At 44.2% G+C, this 20,092-nt stretch overlaps 1 long non-coding RNA gene across 17 annotated transcripts in view; it reads left to right on the top strand.

Moving 5' to 3' along the window:
* Positions 1-535: 535 nt before the first annotated feature.
* Positions 536-20,092, top strand: part of LOC139360983 (uncharacterized) — a 178,299-nt gene continuing 158,742 nt past the window's right edge. For 15 of the 17 annotated variants that reach the window (XR_011618564.1, XR_011618555.1, XR_011618554.1 and 12 more), the window contains exon 1: positions 1,577-2,424. This is a non-coding gene — a long non-coding RNA (uncharacterized lncRNA). Of the gene's footprint in view, positions 734-1,576; positions 2,425-20,092 lie in introns of those variants that run through there. The other 2 variants (XR_011618557.1, XR_011618562.1) reach the window with 2 other exon arrangements.

The following is a 20,092-nucleotide window of genomic DNA, read 5'->3' as shown; positions in this document are numbered from 1 at the left end:
CCACTCTGGACTTTGCAATTCCATTATTTCGTAAATTGAAGCCTGTAAATATTTTGCTTACCAGTTGTCTTAGTCCCCAATAAAATGCAGCATTAAAAAATACACTAGTCCCGCCCAGGGCTCTCCATACCACTTGACGCCCTCTAGGGCAGCACAGCCAGAGGCTGGGCTTTCCGGGAGCCGGGCTGGACGTGGCCCGAGAAGCCCGCGGGCAGGCAAGACATCGCGGGAAGGCAACCTTTACCGACGCTCCGACCCTCGAGGCCGACGTTTTGTCTCCCAGCGCTTTAATACCAGATTTTGTTTCCAGTCACATCTCCGTCGTTTCCGCCACTTGGAAAGACCAATCGTCAGGCCCAAGAATGCAAGACCCACCCTCGTTTGCGACGTTGCCAGCCAAATCCATTGGTCGCTACTTCCCCCGTCGCCTTTACACAGGACCTTGCCCAGTCGTTACTGGGACGTCCTCTGGGCCGACACAGAGGCCCACAGTCGGCCTCTGGGCCGACACAGAGGCTGTCAATCTCACCTCTCCCCTTCACTCCATTAGCGCACTAACTCCTGTTGCTGTGATGTGCTCGGCCGCGGTGGCCCCGGCGGGCCATGGCGGGGCGGATACGGTGGGCCAATGGGCTGGAGCGTCTCCTCCTGCCAGCAAGCCGCAGGCGCTGTTGGGTCCTTTAGGCAGAACCCGCCCTGAGATAGTGAGCCATGCGTACATCGCCCCAGGCCGGTAGGCGCTGCCACGGATCCCTCCTCGGCCAAACGCCCCTTCAGTAGAGTCCGTATGGGCTCGCCTCCCGCAGGCCCTGGCAGTCCTGCTGGGCCCCAGCCCGCGCCGCCTCTGGCTTCCCGCTCAGGTCGCGCGGCCCTGGATAAGCGGTCACGGGCTGCATGGGCAGCGCCCGCGCCCCGCAGCTGAGCCGCCGCGGAGCCGCGCAGCCCTTGGAGCCCGGTGACAGTCGCCTCTGGCCAGGGGTTGGTGGTCAGGGCGGGCACAGGGCACTCGCGCGGCCTTGCGGTCTGCAGGCCTTCCCGGGCAGCTGAGCTGCGCCACGGGCCTCGGGCGGGCCTGTGGAGCCGGGCCCGGGTGGGCTGGGGGTCTTTGGCGGCTAGGGGCGGTGGTGAGGGGCTAGTAATGGGTCCCGGCGCGGGCCTGCGGGTCCAGGTTCGGGCGACTGTGGGTCTTTGGGGGCCCGGGGTGGCCGTGAGAGGCCAATCGGGGCGGACTTAGGATGTCTGGGGAGTTCAGGGAGGCTGGGAGGGGATCTGGGTGGCCCGAGGCGGCAGTGAGGGGCGGATGGGTTTATGGGAGGGTGTGGGTGGCTGGAGCCCGTGGCAGCTGTGAGGTACCGACTAGGGGGTTTGGGGTCCCGGGCGGTCCTGAGAGGCGGACCGGTGGGTGGTCTCCAGCGCGGGCTTCTGGGGCCAGGGGCGGGCCTGGGAGTGTCTTGGGGACCTGAGGCCGCCAGGAGGGGCTGCCAGGGGGTCCCGGCAGGTGCTGGGGTGCTGCGAGTGGGGGCGCGGACTTCTGACCCATCAGAGGGGCGTCTTGGCGTTGCTGGTAGTAGCTGTCATTCTCAGCGTCCCTATTATTATCGCTATTTTGAAATGAGAGTAGGCGGCTGTTGGGCGGAGGGGGCGGAGGAAATGGAAACCTGGGGCGTTGGTCTTACTGGAGAGTCTTTGTTCTCACAGTTCCCAAGACGTGGCCGGCTACTCCCAACATGGGGGCCGGTGGCTCCCAAGATGGCAGCAAGCCTTTTATTGACTGATCTGGGGTGCTTGGCCTCAGGGGTTCCAAGAAATGGAACCTTGGGCCATGCATTGAGTGTTATAGCTCTATTAGATCTAAGCCTGGGATCAAGGCAGAGAACCGTGGAACCTAGCAACTAGTGTTCAGCTTGTCTAGGATGAACCGGGGGCCCTTAGCCATGCGAGAAGAATTGCAAGCCTTTAGCCCCATCAGGAGTGGCAATGGGCATCTTGCTGGATCAGAAGCGCAGTGGACACCCTGCTGGATCTGGAGGGGCTGAAGTCAGCTGCAGGTCTGCCACAGTAATAGCTGCAAACAGCAGTACCAAACAGCACTGGTGAGCGAAAGCTTATCTGGAGCGGTAACAAACATGGACCAGAAGAGTGTGCAGTTGCCAGATTTAATAGAGTGAAAACTGAGTTCCCATACAATGGGAGGGATCCCAAAGGGTTGCCCCTCCCTGCTCCAATGCCTGGGTTTATAGCCCCATCACTGTCCCTCCCCCTGTGCTCTCAGGCCATACACGATTTGACTATTTCTTTTCTTTTCTTTTTGAGATGCAGTTTTTCTCTTGTTGCCCAGACTGGAGTGCAATGGCATGATCTCAGCTCACCGCAACCTCCTCCTCCTCGGTTCAAGCAACTCTCCTGCCTCAGCCTCCTAAGTAGGTGAGATTACAGGCATGTGCCACCACTTCCAGCTAATTTTTATTTTTTTAGTAGAGATGGGGGTTTTCTCTGTATTGGTCAGGCTGATCTTGAACTCGCGACCTAAGATGATCTGCCTGCCTCAGCCTCGCAAAGTGCTGGGCTATGATTTGACTATTTCCTTACCTCCTGCTTTTAGCCTAATTTGTATTTTAGTGAGCCCTCTTTATTACCTGATTGGTCGGGTGTGAGATGAGTTCCAAGGCCCTTGTTTAAAGGTGGGTGCGGTCACCTTCCCCAGCTAGGCTTAGGAATTCTTAGGTGGCCTAGGAAATTGAGCAAGTCCTGTCTCATCAGGGTAGCAGGAGGCGCCTGTAGGCTGTGGAGGGGCGGGAATGCAGGCAACCATGTGGGGGTGTTAGGGGGAGGGCAGTGGGCCAAGTGGGCAACTGGGAGGAAAGCCCTAGCGGTGGCGGCTGCAACAGCAGCTGTTCACCTCAATGAACAATGTGAGACATTGCCTGAAATGTTAATTTCCCCTCCTCATTTCATCATCCCCTGGCAGGGCAGTAGCTGCATGTATGGTGTATGTGTGCTTGTGTGTGTGTGTGTGTGTGTGTACGGTTGGCCCTGCCACATTGATTCAGTCCCCTCTCAAAGAGGTATTTTACTGTTAACTCTTGTATCTGTGTCATTTGGGAAGGTTGATGGTGGGGAGTCTTGATTTTTCTCAAGGCCTTCCCTTTTCCTGGTGCCCCATTAAGATTTTCTGCTTCTGTTTTGTTTTTGGAGGGTTAGTCTTGTATGCCAGCTTCCAAGAAGTTGTGGAGGAGGCTTGGGAAGATGAGTCTGGTCTATCAGTCCCTATACTTTAAAAACTATTTTTGTTTTAACAGTTAAAATGCAACATGCTTTGAATTCATGGATTTTGCAGGTCATGAGTAGTTTTGTATCCACTTGCAAGAACAATTTTTGGTGGAGAAATGAGATTTCAGGCTTTCTTATGTGAGGAGAGACTTTTATGCAGTTATTTGAGCAATATCCTTAACATTTGAAATGAGAAATAAAAGTGTGCACTGTTGTTGAACTGAAAAACTTAGAGAATCTTTTGATCCTTTTGCAGTGTTGAGACTTATTCAGCCAAACATGTAAGATGATATTGCTTGTGGAAAAGTGCCGTTGAAACAGTTACTGGTTTTGTTGTGTGCACACCGAGTAAATGGCATAACATGGATAGTTCAAAATCAGAGACCCTGAGTCTGTTTTCTTTGGTTTCTCTGAGACCTTGATTTCTCTTAGTAAGTATTGGCTGTCCTGGAAGATCTCGAATTCTGTTACAGAATGATTGTACAAGTTTTCTGATTTTACTCTGCAACTGTAGTTAAACCAGAAAAAAAAGCTGGGGTGGGGGGAGGTGGGTGGAGATCTTGCTCAGCCTTCATTGTGACCCTTGCGTTGGATCTCCTATAGTTGATGTGGCCTCCCCAATCCTCCATTCTGCTGTTGTTCTCTTTCTATAGTTTCTCCCTGAAGAACTGGATCTTATTTGATAGGATGGCCATCTGAATGGAATGGGATGAGAGGGAATGAAGACCAATTTGTTATGACGTTTTCTCTGTTTTTTGTGCATGCCTCTTAAATTTGTTGAAAAGTTCCCCTTTTCAAATATTACAAGATACTGCTAAATTTGACCCAAACTTGAAAGTATTGCAAGATACTGCTAAATTTGACTTCAAGTATTACAAGATACTGCTAAATTTGACCCAAACTTGAAACTTTCAGCAGTGTTTCCTTCTGTTTTATTTTTACTGTGGTAAAATACAAATAACACAATTTACCAGAAGTTTGTTTTTAAAGGCATCACCTTTAAAACCTGAGTTCCTATTTTGCAGCTCTTAATTTGTGTCAGCCTTCTATTGGCATTGCCACTGTCAGATGCTTTTCTCTGGACTGGCCATGCTGATCACCCCATACCAGCAATGCCTTTCATCACACCCATAGAGATGGGCTACTGATGATGAGTGGCTGCCATGTTAACTGTACTTACAGTGTTGATACGGGGACAAGTAGAACTCCCTACAAATAGCGTTAAGGAAAGTATGCTATTTGTATTGGAGAATATTTTTCCAAGAGCTTTTTGTGCTCCCTTTTATTTTATTTTTATTGTTTTGGAGTCTTGCTCTGTTGTTGTCCAGGCTGGAGTGCAGTGATGCCATTTGGCTCACTGCAACTTCTGGCTCTGGCTTCAAACAGTTCTCTGCCTCACCTTCCCGAGTAGCTGGGATTACAGGTGCCCGCCATTGCGCCTGGCTAATTTTTGTAGTTTTAGTAGAGACAGGGTTTCACCATTTTGGCTGGGCTGGTTTTGAACTCCAGACCTTATCATCCACCCACCTTTGCCTCCCAAAGTTACTGGGATTACAGGTGTGAGCCACTGTCTCTGGCCTCTTTTTGTGCCTTTTAAAGTAGATTTGACATAGAAAGGTTATGCTTCATCAAATGTAAGAGGAGACTTATTTCGCTTATTTGCAGTGAGTCCATCATCAGTTACAGAACGTAATTAGTATCGGTAAATGCTGGTTCAGAAAATGATCTGCATTTTGTTGCCAAAATAAGTGTTTTGGTCTGTCCATTACCCTGTGTAAGTCCCTTAATCCCTGAAATGGTAAGTGTAATGGATAAGTGTCTCTTCATAGCAAGGTATTTGTAGTTAATAGGTGAAAATGATGATGCATTCCTTATCTGACAGCATGCTGTGTCAGTTTATTACTGCTGTGTAGTCAGTGCTCTGTGGGAATTCACTGTGGCCTGTTTGATAAACTTTATAGAAAAATGGAATGAATTCAGATAACTAAAAGTTATTGTCTAGGTCAAGGTTGAGGCAGCTGTTGGGGTGCTGCTGTCTCAGTTACAGCGTCATTTTGGCTGGCGAAGGGCAAGACCTGTTTCCAGGCCTGTCCTTCGCCTCTGTGCAGTGAATTATTTACTATTCTGGAGATCTGTAGGCACTTTTTTTTTTCCATTTGTAAAGCAACCAATGTGTACCTGTTCATTATTTGAAAATGTTGGCTTTTTCTCAACAAAATGTTTTTATAACTTAAATGAAAATTTCTTCTGTCATGATAAAATTCATAAAACCCCCCCTCATTACTTAACTCTAAAAATTGTGGCTTTTTTTGTTTGTTTGTTTGTTTGTTTTGTTTTGTCTATACCTGAAAACAGCATCTTCCAAAAAAGTTTTCTGTTTACTGAAAATAGTAGGACTTATTTGAACCTTCAGTGCTGCAGGTAGGAAAGAAGATTCTGACTGGGATTGTGTATGCATGTGCATTTGAACAAGGTTCCATGCAGAGGGAGATTCCCATTGTGATCTTTACCTTCGATATGAGTGGAAGACTACAGTTCAGTTTTTTAGTTTTATTTTTCTTGAGAGAAAGGTGAATTTTTTTTTTTGTTGTTGTTAGTCAGGGTCTTGCTCTGTTGTTCAGGCTGGAGTGCAGTGGTGAGATCATGAACTCCTTGGCTCAAGCAATCTTCCATCTCAGCCTCTCCAGTAGTTGGGATCACAGGCATGCACCCCCATACCTGGCTAGTTTAAAATTTTTTATAGAGAGGAGGTCTCACTATGTTGCCCAGGTTGGCCTTGAACTCCTGGGATCAAGCAGTCCTCTCACTTCAGCTTCCATTAAATGCAGTAACATTTGATTATTTGAAATTTGAATACTTTTACTTTGAAGGGACTTGCTTGGTTCTTGGGGACAATGCCTTCCAAACTGTGGATCATGACGCATTATGTCTTATTTTAGAAAATTTTCTTGGATGGGTATGGTGGTTCATGCTTGTAATTCCAGCAGTTTGGGAGGCCCAGGTGGGTGGATCACCTGAAGTCGGGAGTTCAAGACAAGCCTGGCCAACATAGTGAAACCCTGTATCTACTAAAAATACAAATACAAAAACAAACAAAAAAACTGGACATGGTGGCACATGCCAGTAGTCCCAGCTACTCGGGAGGGTAGGAAAGGAGAATTGCTTGAACCCAGTAGGCAGAGCCTGCAGTGAGCTGAGATTATGCCACTACACTCCAGCCTGGGTGACAGAATGAGATTCTGTCTCAAAAAAAAAAAAAAAAAAAAGAAAGAAAAAAATGTTCCCTATCTCAGGGCTATAAAGATAGCTTCCTATGCATTCTGCACACTTTGTACTTTTGCGCTTTGTGTTTATTGCGCCTTTAATCTATCCTAAATTGATTTTTGTGTATGGTGTGAGATAAGAAGTCAACTGTTCCTAGTCTTCATGCAGACACCAGTTGTCTCAGCCTCCTGGGCTGTACATGTGGTTCATGGGCCCATCTCCAGTGTCCCTGCTGTGTCTGAGCTTGTGTTGCCATGCTGGCCAGTAGACTCTCCTTGGGACACTGTCACCTGCCTTCATGGTGGACTCTGCCTGATGTTGGTGTCTAGAAATACAATGGGCTTCTGTATATTCATCTTATATTTTGTATCCTGGAATTTTTCTTTCTACAGAGAAGGCAACTAGGAATGATAGAGGCTGTTAGAATGTACTAGGGTCACCCCAACAGTATATGGGCAGGGCTAGGATTTTAACCATAGCTGCTCAACTCCACAGCCTCTGGGCCTACTTTGCATCATGCCGTGCCCCACACTGATCCATAGGAGACTGAATTGGGCAGAGCGTTGAGGTGCACTGGAGGGTGGGTTGCTGGAGCTGAGAGTGGCATTAGAAACAGTGGAGGGGCACAACGGAAGAGCAGATGCATGGGAGGTACAGAGGCCAGAGAAAAATGAGAATGTGCCAGGGCAGCACAGCCTCCCTACCAGACAGTAAGAGCCAGAGAGAGCTGGTCTGAGGGACAGCATCTCTAGTCTTAGTCCATGGCTTTCATAAACCTCCTGGACATCTGGTGAGTGGGCTCTTGGGAGTGATGTTAGGTTGGAGAGAGATCTGGAGAACTGTCTCTGGAGAAACATCAGCTCAGCAGAGATGGTGGCGTGCTGGGGAGTGAGGGGCAGCTCAGTGAGACAGTAGGAAGCACAGAAGAGCAGAAAGGAGAAGAGGTGATAAGGAGAGAGAGGAAATAGGGGTGTGGAAGAGTCAGTGGGAGGAGCCAGCCTTTTTGCTGCACTGGTTTTTGGGAACATTAGAGTGAAGAAAACAGATGTTGAGGCAAACAATACAGTCTTTCACTTTTTGGTATTGTTCTGGTGGCTTTTTAAAAAATTCTCTGTCACAGGATACATGTTAGCATCATGCTTGGTTCATGGAATGAGAGTCTACTGTTTTTGCCCCTCTTCATAAGTGGGCATTACTTTGTTCTCAGTTTCAAGGTTAGAAGGTGCTGCGTTTTCAGTTATGAATGGGTTCTCAAGGAGTCTGGCTTCGTTTCTTTCCCCGTTGTGAAAATGTTCACACACAGGCTGATGCCTTTTGGGTGTGTGTCATCGTTTTCTTCTGTGACATCTCCTTCTTCATATGTCACTTTTTAGGAGATTGGGGACAAATGTTCTAAATTCATCAACTGTGAGCATCTTTTGTTTAAAGGAAACTACTTTTGAGTTTCCTACTGTTCTCTTTAAAAGATGTGGTTGCTAAATGTATATTAAATTTTATTCAATTAGCTTAAGAAAGTAGGTAAGTTTAAGAGCGAAACACAGAAGTTTTGGCATGCCGTTGTTTAACCTCTTGCACAGTGGCAAGAGGAGAGCACAGGCAGGGTTGATGAACATGATGATTTTCAGACAGGAATTGTGTAAGGTCATATGTAAGGAGTAAACTCCCTTTTGTCTTAAGGAAGAAATAGAATTAATTTTGGTGATGTTTCTTTTGTTACAGTGGCTGGCCATCAGGTTGCGTAAATGAAATGGAAAAGTAGTGTTTCAAGATAGTGGACAAGTCTAGCTGGGTGGAATCCTTGCCAATCAGCCGTTCTTCCAAGGGGCATTTGTTGACCTTTGTGCTTATTAAAGGAAAGCACACCTGCTGTGTGCTAGAATATCTGAGCATGAGAGTTGAGAATCCCATGCTTCAAGGATGTTGCTGTTCTCTCAGAAGCTGTGCAGTCACTTCCCTTCCCCTAACTCCCATTTACATTCTGTTCATTCCATCTTAGATGTTGAACTGTACAAATTATTGTGGGCGCACATTCTAAAATAAAAGAATACACACATTCAGGGACAGTGGTATTTTTTTTTTGAGATGGAGAATCGCTGTCTCCCAGGTTGGAGTGAAGTGGCCGGATCCCAGTTCACTGCAAGCTCCGCCTCCTGGGTTCACGCCATTCTCCTGCCTCAGCCTCCCGACTAGCTGGGACTACAGGCGCCCGCCACAACGCCCAGCTAATATTTTGTATTTTTAGTAGAGACGGGGTTTCACCGTGTTAGCCAGGATGGTCTCGATCTCCTAACCTCATGATCTGCCCGCTTCGGCCTCCCAAAGTGCTAGGATTACAGGCATAAGCCACCGTGCCCAGCCCAGTGGTGTATTATTTATTTATTTATTTTTGAGATGGAGTCTTGCTCTGTTGCCCAGGCATGAGTGCAATGGTGTGATCTTGGCTCACTGCAACCTCTGCCTCCTGGGTTCAAGTGATTCCTGTGTCAGCCTCCTGAGTAGCTGGGACTATAGGTACCCGCCACCATGCCTGGGTAATATTTGTATTTTTAGTAGAGGTGGGGTTTCACCATATTGGCCAGGCTGGTCTCGAACTCCTGACCTCGTGATCCACCCACCTTGGCCTCCCAAAGTGCTGGGTTGCAGGCGTGAGCCACCATGCCCAGCCTACGACAGTGGTGTTATTTTTAAAGGAAAGAATGTTATGTTGGTTATTGAATAATTTTATTTTAATTAATCTATATTTTTGAGATGGAGTCCTGCTCTGCCACCCCGGCTGTAATGCAGTGGCATGATCTTGGTTTACTGCAACCTCTGCCTCCTGGGTTCAAGCGATTTTCCCACCTCAGCCTCCCAAGTAGCAGGGACTACAGGTGCGCGCCACCAAGTCCGGCTAATTTTTGTATTTTTAGTAGAGACGGGGTTTCCCCATGTTGACCCGGCTGGTCTCAAACTCTTGACCTCAAGTGATCCATCTGGCTTGGCCTACCAAAGTGCTGGGATTAGAGACATGAGCCATTTCTCCTGAATGATATTGAAGAATATCAGACTTTTCAAATTAAAGAAGTTTGAAAAAAAATGTCAAATCAGTACCTTGTTTTGTTTTTTCCTCTCTTAATACTTAAAAATAATCATTTTAGAAAAACTTGGCATCATATGATTATTAGCCTTTTTTTTTTTTTTTTTTTTTTGAGACACAGTGAGATTCTGTGAAATGCAGTGGCAAAATCTCAGCTCACTGCAACCTCCCCGGGTTCAAGCAATTCTCCTGCCTCAGCTTCCCGAGTAGCTGGGATTACAGGCATGTGCCACCACCCAGCTAATTTCTTTTATTTATTGTACAGATGGGGTTTCACCATGTTGGCCAGGCTGGTCTCAAGCTCCTGACTTCAAGTGATTCTCCTGTCTCAGTCTCCTAAAGTGCTGTGATTATAGGTGTGAGTCACCACCCGAGCCACTAGACATTTCAATTATGTCTTTTCTACTCTTCTACTCCCAAAAAAGTTTTAAGACAAACTTTTATAGTTCTGTATGTGAGAGGTTTACAGTTCCATATAGATTTTTGGATCACTTTTCTAGTTTTGAAAAAAGATAGTTGGAATTCTGATAGTTACTGCACTGAATCATTAGATAACCTTGGGGATTGTTGCTGTTATAAAGATACTATGTCTTTTGATCCATAAATGTGGGATTTTTTCCCCCCATTTATTTAAGTCTTTGGTTTCTTTCAACAGTGTTTTGTGGTTACAGGGGACAAGTTTTACACTTATTTGGTTAAATTTGTTGCTAAGTATTCTTTTGATGCTGTTTTAATGGGAGTGTTTCCTTAATCTTTTTCAGATTGTTCATTGCTTGTGTATGATGATGATATAGCTGACTTTTGTATATTGATCTTGTATCATGCAGCTCTACTGAACTGATTGATTGATTGAAGACCTTGTCTTCATACCAAGAGAACAGTTCTCCATGGAGTTGTATCTGATTCTGAGGTTCCTACTTGGCAAAAGTAAGGCTGGTAGCAGGTATCCTGACGTCTGCTGCCTCTTGGATTTTTCATTTTGTAGAAAAAGAACAGCGAGTGTTGGGAGAGGTCACAAATAAGTAAGCGACTGTTGAGTAGGTGCTTCACACTGAAGTGAAATAGCCACTTCCCAAATTTCTCCGTCTTCTCTGTTTCGCAGTGTCCATGACGGCTGATCATAAAATGGTGAGGCCAACAGTGAGCTCCAGAGACAAGTAGATAACAGTATATTTATGTTTTCTTTTGAGTTTTGCCATTAGAGTATGATGCCCTTCTAGCTCCTCCATACTCTCACCTCAGTTCTGAAGTTTGCTTAGTTGCTTTTATTCCCTTTGGCCTTCTCTTTCACTTTAAATCAGAGAAAACAGAAACAAATAGCACCCCATCCTTAAAAAAGAAACACCAAAAACAAGAAACAAATAACTGCCCACCTTCTCCGCTCCCAGCCCAAGAAAACCAAGGGGGCGTGTATGTTCACTGGAAGGCGGCCAAAGTCAGGATAATCTCCTAATCAGAGCCGATAGGTGACCTGTCCGCACCAGCTGGCCTTGGGCTTGTGGGGCTCCGGACCATTGTGGGAGTGGAATCCAGCTGGTTGTGTCTTTTCTTAACTGAGAACTTTAAAATGAGATGAGGCTGGGTCTTAGGTCTTTAGTGTACCATTTAAATCCTGTAAAAGTTACACTGTAAGGAGATTTTTAAAGCCATAATAATAGCAGATGCATATTCATGTTTTACATTTCCACTTTCAAGACTGATCGTGGTGAAGACTGGGTTCTGGAGCCAGCCAGCCTTGTTTCAGCTCTTGACCTCACCATTTAAAATGTGACCGTGACTACATTTTTCACACCCCTAGGGCCTCAGTTTTCTCGTCTGCAAAGGGGAGATAATAATGATACCTACTTTGTGGGATTATTGTGAGGATACATTGAGTTGATGTTAGATAAAACCATATGACATTGTCAATATTGGACTCTTTAATTTTGGACTTTTTTTTTTTAATTTAAATAATTTGAGCTTCTGTATTCACTTAACAGTTGTAAGAAATCCTTGAGAGCCCCTTGTACACTTTGGCCAATCTCCTTCTCTATTCCAGTGGTACCACGTTGTAGAACTGTGACCTTAATAGAGGGTCACAGCCAGGATGTGGGCACGGTATCGCTGACCAGTCTTACGGTTACTTATACTTGTGTGTGTGTGTGTGTGTGTGTGTGTGTGTGTGTGTGTGTGTGAGACAGCAAGAGAGTGAGAGGGAGTGAGAGTGAGAACGAGAGAGATAGATTTGAGTTCTGTGTAGTTTCACCACTGGGGGCTCCCGTCCTTGCCATGTTGTGGTACTGAATGTTCTACAACCGCAAGGATCTGCCCTGTGCCCTTTTCTAGCCACATTTGCCCCTTCAAGCTAGTCTCCCCAACCTGGTCCCTAACCCCTGGGAAGCACTAATTTGTCCTCCATTTTAAAAATTTCTCATAAGAGTGTCATATAAATGGAATCATAGAAATGTAACCTTTTTGACTGGCCTTTTTGCTCAGCATAATGTTTGCTGTTTTTTGCTGCTGAGTGGTCTCTATGGTGTGGGTAGACTGCAGCTTATTTATCTACCCATTGTGACAAACACACATTCACCTGTCCAAACCCAAAGAAGGGACTTGGAGACACACAGGACTGCGGAAGTGAGACTTTTTTCTTTTTTGTTTTCTGCTTTTATTTATTTATTTATTTATTTTTTTGAGATGGAGTCTTGCCTGTCGCCCAGGCTGGAGTGCAGTGGCACAATCTCGGCTCACCGCAACTTTGGCTTACTGCAACCTCCGCCTCTTGGGTTTGTGTAATTCTCCTGCCTCAGTCTCCCAAGTAGCTGGGATTACAGGCATGCACCAACACACTCAGCTAATTGGGTATTTTTAGTAGAGACAGTAGTAGAGACAGGCTTTCTCCATGTTGGCCAGGCTGGTCTCAGATGCCCAACCTCAGATGATCTGCCTGCCTCGGCTTCCCAAAGTGCTGGGATTATAGGTGTGAGGCACTGCGCCCGGCCTGGAAGCAAGACTTTTAATTGCGGCCTTGCAAGATCGGGTGCCTGGGAGGCAGGCACAACCAGGGCAGTCACAGAAGGTAACTTATCTCCTAGCAAGCAAGTCCCTCCCCCAGTTCCTCATTGGTCAAGTACTATAGGGTTACAATCTTCCTGGACGTTGCCTGAGTTCATTATCCCACTTATAAGGTTATGCCCTGTCCCCTTACCTGCTTAAGTTTTGATTTTCCAGTACCAAAACTTTCTTGCCAATTATGGGCTGACCCTTCCTCTACATTTTGTTCGCTTGTTGTGACCTTCTAGGTGCATGAGCCGTGCAGTTTGTTACATCTGCAGGCTGGTGGCCAGTGCATAGATTTATCATGCCTCGAAAATAGACCATTTAAAATGTTTTCTTACACCATGGAAGCACATCTGGGCTGATTCCAGTTTCTGGTGCTTATGAATAAAACAGCTGTGAACAATTCAGTGGGGGTTAGTGGACCATTTTTGACCTGTATGTAAAAAGTAAAATGGAGATTCCTCTTTACAGACTTTCCTCCCCATCTAATTAGGAATAAATACTAACTTCTCTTAGAAGCAAAATTTATTCAAAGACCTGTGCTAACATTCTTAACTATCTGCTAGCCGTAATAAAGAAATCAATGTACTTTATGCTCTTAGCTCCCGCAATTTAGCCTAAATATTTGCCCTGGCATGCTTATACCGGTCCAAGCAAGCATTAAGTCATAGCCTATTCCTCTTCCTTATTTAAAAGCATTTTTACCTTTCTCAACATTCCACAACTTACTTCCTCTTTCCTTTGTTCCCCTCTATCTTTGCCTCTTTAAAAAAGTTCTAAGTTACTAGCCAATTGGGAGAAATACAGAATGTGTTTTTGTCCATGTTCCAGTCAATGGAAACCAGACACAGCAGTAGGATAGACGTGTCAGGTTATAAATGACCCTATCTCCTTTGTTTGGTGTACTCTCGTGGCAAAACTGCTGTCGAGTGTACCCTTTCTGCAGGAAGTGAAAATGGCCTTACTAAATAATGTTCAAGTGCTGTTTCTTTACAGCACCAGAGAACAAGCATTTCAGACAATTTGGTGGCAATCTGTATGGGGCTACATTCTCCTCCATGGGCGATCTCCAGCCCTGTCTCATGAGGGAGTGCACTCCCCTACCTCATTGCAAGTGCCTCATGGGTGAGAAATTGAGACCCATCTGGTGTGATGAATAAACCCGGACTCAGCAATGTTTAAAAAAAAAAAAAAGAAACTGTCCAGCAACCTAGTTTAAAGGATCCACACATACTGCAGTGATGACTCTGTGTGCAGACCAAGGAAGGAGAAGCCGCAGGAGCTGGTGAAGTATTTCCTTGGTAGTTGGGACTAGGGAAAAAGCCATGGGATGGTAAAACATTCCTTGATTAGGACATACCAAGTAGAGAAAATGCACAGGGGAGGTAAAGTATTCCTTAGGATGTCTTGGAGGTTAAAAAGAGGTGAGAAATCCCTAGTGGGGGGTTGGACATCAGAAAGAGGTGAGACATCCCCAATGGGGATTGAAGCTTAGAAAGAGGTGAGAAATCCGGGAAGCGGGGGAGTGTTGGTGAGGGGTTGACCATCAGAGGGAGGTGAGAAATCCCCAGAGGGGTGTTGAACCCCAGAAAGAGGTGAGAAATCCCCATGAAAAGGGGTTGAACCTCAGAGAGAGGTGAGAAATCTTTGGGTGGGGTGGGGGTTTAACCTGAGAAAGAGGTGAGAAATCCCTTTGAAGGGGGTTTGAACCTCAGAAAGAGGTGAGAAATCCCTTTGATGGGGTGGTTGAACCTCAGAAAGAGGTGAGAAATCCCCATTTTGGTGGCGGGGTCGGTTAAACCTCCAGTAGTATGAAAAATATTCAGAATCGCCCCTTTCCTTTCTTCTTGGGGAAAAAAGAGTAGCTCCACTCCTACTGGTTCGTCCCCTAGGGGAAGGGGAAGGAGAAGGGAAAACAGCATAGGTGGCTGGCAGAGACAAAGGAAAGACCAGCAGAGAAGAAAAAGAAACCAGGAGAGAAAGAGAGAAAGAAAGCAAAAACTGCAAGCACAGAGTCAAACCGCCAAGCAGGTACTCCAAGGGTTAAGTCCCTCTCCCCAGCCCGCTCTGTGTTAAAAAGAGGGTGGGGACCTGTGCTGGGAGGAGAGCAGAGGAGGTGAAAACACATAATTTTTGCAATTTGTGGCAGGCATCTGCCAAGCCTCTGGGCCGGTGACTGCCCAGGGCCCAGACTGCAGCCACACACATCCCACCCAGCCCAAGAAACTAAGTGTAGGAAAAAAGGAAAGAAAAGTAAAAAGGAAAATTGAGGGGAAAAAAAATCCAAGAGAAACAGCAACACTTGTGCAGGGGACAGAGCCAAGGCTAGCAGCAGGAGCAGGAGAACTCAGGAAAGAAAGGGAAACAGATGACAGAGAGAGAGGAAAATAGAGTGCAAATAAGAGAGAGAGAAATAGAGGGAAAGAGTGAGAGAGAAATTGGAAGCCACAGAAATCAAAAGAAGACAAAAAAGGTGAAACTAGGGAAAAAATAGTGTAAAAGGAAGGCAGAAAGTTAAGACATGTTAAAGATTGTCTGTGAAAGTCATAAGAAAAGCTATAAAAGGGAATTTATGCAACAAATACTGTATAATTTAAAAATAGACCTCCTGAATGTAAAATTATTAAAATTATTTAAAATTCATGTACAAGGTAAGAAAAATAAAATATACTTCTAATAACAGGATTGTAAGGAGGCATAAGAATATAGATTTTTACCTACATTAAAGATTTAAAAAATTTGTTTTATAGGTTTAAGCAAATTTTAAATGTTAATTTTTATGTAAAGGGTATCAAATTCTGTGTGTAAACATATTGGCTACAGTTGAAAGGGTATCCAGTTTTTCTGTGAACTGGACATTAAAATTAAAGCATGATAGATTTTTCTTAAAGCACTAACCTCCTCTTCAACAAAAACTATAAAAAGTTAGTCTATAAAAGTCTTACCTTATAGTCAGACATTAAAATTAGATAATGTCTATAAGATTTTATTAAAATTAAGTTTAACATTAATAACACATTAATATAAAGATGAAATTTAACTCATCTGGTGTGACATTATTAGATACAAGTTCTAAATTTCCTTTCAAAGAATATGTCAGTATGTTCAATTCTTTGCCTTCTACTTTTGGACTTAACTTCCTCATAAAGCAACCTTTTTCAATTACCTACTCCACCCTAACTCAATCTGATCACCTGCCCCACCCTCATTCTGATTACCTGTTACCTGCTCTGTCCTGACTCCCACCAAAGCACTCACACGTCATTCTCTTTAAATTAGCTAATCAGAATTAGTTTAGTCTGTGCGTTCTAACCTTAGCCAGTAGGGGAACGACCCAGTAGTAGGGGCCACATGCATCAGGGATAAGAATCCCTTCCCCTCCCTTGTCCAAACGTGTGCTCGCCATTGTTTCATCTGTAAGGGTGCACCCTTCTATATAGAAGTAACTTGCCTTGCTGAAAATTAAAAAAAAAAAAAAAAAAAAAAAAAAATTGTATTTGAGTGCTATTTCTTTGGTGACACCGAAACTTAAACAATTTGGGGGCTCGTCTGGGATTGCATTCCTCTCTGGGGACAGTCTCTCGTTCTCTCTAGTGAGGAGGTGTACCCCACCCTATTTTGGCGGCCTCAGAGGTGAGAAATCAAGAACCATCCAGTGTGAGGAACAATCTGAGCTCTCAGCAACGCCGGGGGGAAAAACTGGCGAGCAAGCTAGCTTAAAGGATTCTCACATACTGTGGCGACAACTCTGTGCACAGAATAAGGAAGGAGAGGCCATGGGAGTTGGTAAAGTACTTCCTTGGTGGTCATATTCTGGAGGGCTAAATGTGTGTGTGCATGAATGATCACAAACAACCCTGCTTGTGTTCGTGTTCGTGTGGATGGTGACAAGTCCTACTGTTGGACAAAGTGAGTGGGTCCTCTCTGTGGTTCTGTAGCTACCTGATATGGCTTAGGGTGGATTCTGCCGTAGGCTTTATACTGGCCTGCCAACATTAAGAAGGGCCTAAGTCTACCTTGGGAGTGCGGCCAGAGAGGAAAGCATGAATAGGAAGTGTACAAAGGACCTTCTGAGGGGGAAAGGGGAGAAATAGGTCAACCTTCCAGGACAGGCAAGATGCCCCTGGTTTGAGGGATTGAGTCTTCTAGGGCAAGCAAGGCAAGATGACCCCTGGTTTGAGGGGTTGATCCTTCCAGTACAGGCAAAGTGAGACACCCCTTGGTTTGAGGGGTTGAGGCTTCGGGATTAGGCAAGGCAAGACATCCCTGGTGTTGAGGGGTTGGGCCTTCTGGGACAAGGAAGGTGAGACATCCCTGGTGCTGAGGGGTTGAGCCTTCCACTAATCTCAAGTTGAACCTGACACAAACCCCCTTTTCCTTTCTTCTTGGGGGAAGAAAGAGTACCTCCACTCCCACAGGTCCCTACTATAGGAGAGAGAGAGAGGAGAGAGAGAAAAAGGGAGAGAGGGAGAGGCAGAGAGGGAAAGAAAGACAAAGAGGGAGTCAGAGAGAGAGGCAGAGAGAGAGAGAGGAAGAAACAGATAAAAAGGGAGTCAGAAAGTCAAAGAAAAAAAGATATATAAGTAGTTAAGAAAAAAAGTATACACTATTCCTTTAAAAGCCAAGGTAAATTTAGAACTTATAATTGATAAAGGTCCTCTCCGTGATCCTTTAACACTCCAATACCACTTTGTTGTCAGTGTAAACAAGGGCATAGCCCAAAAGCACTGAGGCCACTGACAACCAGTAGCCTTCCTATCAAAAATCCTTAATCCAGTAATCCGCGGATGGCCTGAATGCATTCAATCTGTAAAGGCAACTGCTTTGCTAACAGAAGAAGGTAGAAAATTAACTTTTAGAGGAAACCTCATTGTGAGCACACCTCACCAGTTGAGAAATATTGTTAAGTCAAAAGCTAAAAGGTAGCTTACTAACTCAAAAATCTTTATGTATGGGGCTATTCTGTTAGAAAAAGATGATTTAATATTAACCACTGAAAATGCCCTTAATCCCACAGGTTTCCTTAAATAGGGGATTTAAATCTTAATTACCATACAGAGGTCCGACCAGACCTAGGAGAAACTCCTTTCAGAACAGGAGGATAGATGGTTCCTCCCAGGTGATTGAGGGAAAAAACCACAATGGGTATTCAGTAATTGATAGGGAGACTCGTGGAAGCAGAGTTAGGAGAATTGTCTAATAATTGGTCTGCTCAAAAGTGCAAGCTGTTTGCACACAACCAGGCCTTAAAATACAGAACCAGGAGGGAACCATCTATACCAATTCTAATTTAATTTAGACTAAACAAGGTCTTACCAACAGCAAAGGATAATTGAAATCCCAACCTTAGAAGGATTTCAACAAAAGTAAATTTAGCTAAAAGTTAACAGTGTAACATGTATTATCCTAACTCACAATGTTATAGCCTTAGGCAGTCTAGTCCACAGACCTGAAGGAAGTTCCTTTTACAAAAGAATGCTTATCATCTTTTGGAAAATTAAAAAAAAAAAATGGGGGGGGAGAATTTATGTAAAAAAAAGTGACACAGTAAATTCTTGTCCTAAAATAAATTAACTGTTTTTTTTTTTTTTTTTTTTTTTTTAAAGAAAAAGATGTTTGTGGCAAGTCAGAAAGTTGAGACATGTTGAAGAATTATCTGTGAAAGTAGTGGGGGAAAAAAGGCTATAAAAGGAAATTTATGCAAGAAATGTTGTATAATTTAAAAATAATCAGGCCTTCTAAATGTAAAACTATTAAACAGTTTATGTGCAAGGTGTGCAAGGTGTATAAGGAAAGTAAAATATGCTTTTGGTAAAAAGATGAGGCATAACAATGTGAATTTGTACCTACATTAAAAGGTTTAAAAAGTATACATTTTGTTTTAAAAGTTTAAGCAAGTTTTAAAACATTAATTGTAAAGGAAATTCTGTGTATAAACATTAGCTGAAGTTAAAGAGGTATCATCCAGTTTTTCTGTGAACTGGACTTTAAAATAAAAGCACATAAAGCACTAACCTGCTCTTTAACACAAATTATGAAAAAGGTTAAAAAGAGTCTATAAAAATCTTACCTAATGGTCAGACATTAAAAATTGGATGAATATGTCTACAAGGTTTTATTAAAACTAAGTTTAACATTAATACACTAATATAAAGGTGAAATTTAGCTTATCTGGTTTAAAAATCACACAGGAAGCATTGTTAAATATGAAATGGTGTTTGGCCTAAAAACTAATAAAAATAGGTACTAAAGAAAATTTCTCTGTAGGAAAGCACCAAAGACTATATAAAGTCCACTGTTGATGTCCCCACATTTAAAACAAAAGGTCAGTTTCTTAGAAATTATATACTTGTTTATGTTCTGCTTTCCTTTCCCTCAAAACTACAAGTCTTTTAGCACAGATATCACCCCTAGAATTTCTGGTAAACCAGTACCAGCCTGAAGATCATCTAATCAAAGAGTGGAAACAAGAAAAACTCGAGTCCGTCTGGGAAGGACCCCACTTTGTGCTGCTAACTACCCAGACTGCTGTTTGTACAACAAAAAAGGGATGGACTCATCACACCTGAATCAAAGCGCCACCCCCTCCAAAGTCGTGGGCCATAGTCGCAGGGGAAAACCATACCAAACTGAAGCTAGGAAAATTGAATTCTCTTTCATCTTTTCTGTTACTCTTTATTCTTTCCTCACTCTATTGCTGGCCATCTGGTTATTAACATAACCAAGTCTATTTCGCCTCAAACTATTTCATTTGCCTTGTTATACACTGTGGGGACTTGCCATGTCAAAAATGGCTACTTCAGAAAAGTACTCTGTCCCTCCTGACTCTCCTCAGAATGGGCATTAGTAAATTGGGACCATTTTATCCGAGGAGATTTTGGTAAAGACCCCAGTGTCAACCAGGAGTCTTATCCCCCAGTGTAGAGTTTTTATGCCATAGTTGGTCCAACGTTCTTTGGACCACTAAAGAGCAAGGATAAACTACCCCAACCAGTTTTTGTAATTTCCTAAAACCACACATTGATTTTACTAAAGGGACAGCTCTGCCTAACTCTCAGCTAAACCAGTGCAACCCTATGTAGTCTATTATTTCAAGCCCCCAGAGTTTTCCCCTTCTCTAAGCCACTTCCCTTGTTTAAGCCAGTTTTGTGGTATGGGGGCTGAGGTTTCAAGGACAATCCCTATTGGATTCTTTAAAATCTGTTTCTTTGATCCTCCACGGCCTGCACTGGCGTCTAAGCCGTTTTCCAAAACCTCTCGCAACGGAACCATTGTTTCTCTTCCATGTAATGACAAGGCCAAGATAGCAATTGTAAAAGTTAAAGACTTAAACTTTGGCAATTGAGACAGGATACCAAGATATAAATGCCTGGTTGGAATGGATCAAATATTCCATCTGCATGTTAAACAAAAGCAATTGTTATGCTAATGTGCATGGCAGGC

The sequence above is a fragment of the Macaca nemestrina genome, chromosome Y, assembly GCF_043159975.1.
Source record: "Macaca nemestrina isolate mMacNem1 chromosome Y, mMacNem.hap1, whole genome shotgun sequence".
In the NCBI taxonomy this organism is placed as follows: domain Eukaryota; kingdom Metazoa; phylum Chordata; class Mammalia; order Primates; family Cercopithecidae; genus Macaca; species Macaca nemestrina.
The sequence above is the reverse complement of the archived record's forward strand: the minus strand, read 5'-3'. Positions and strand labels throughout refer to the sequence as shown.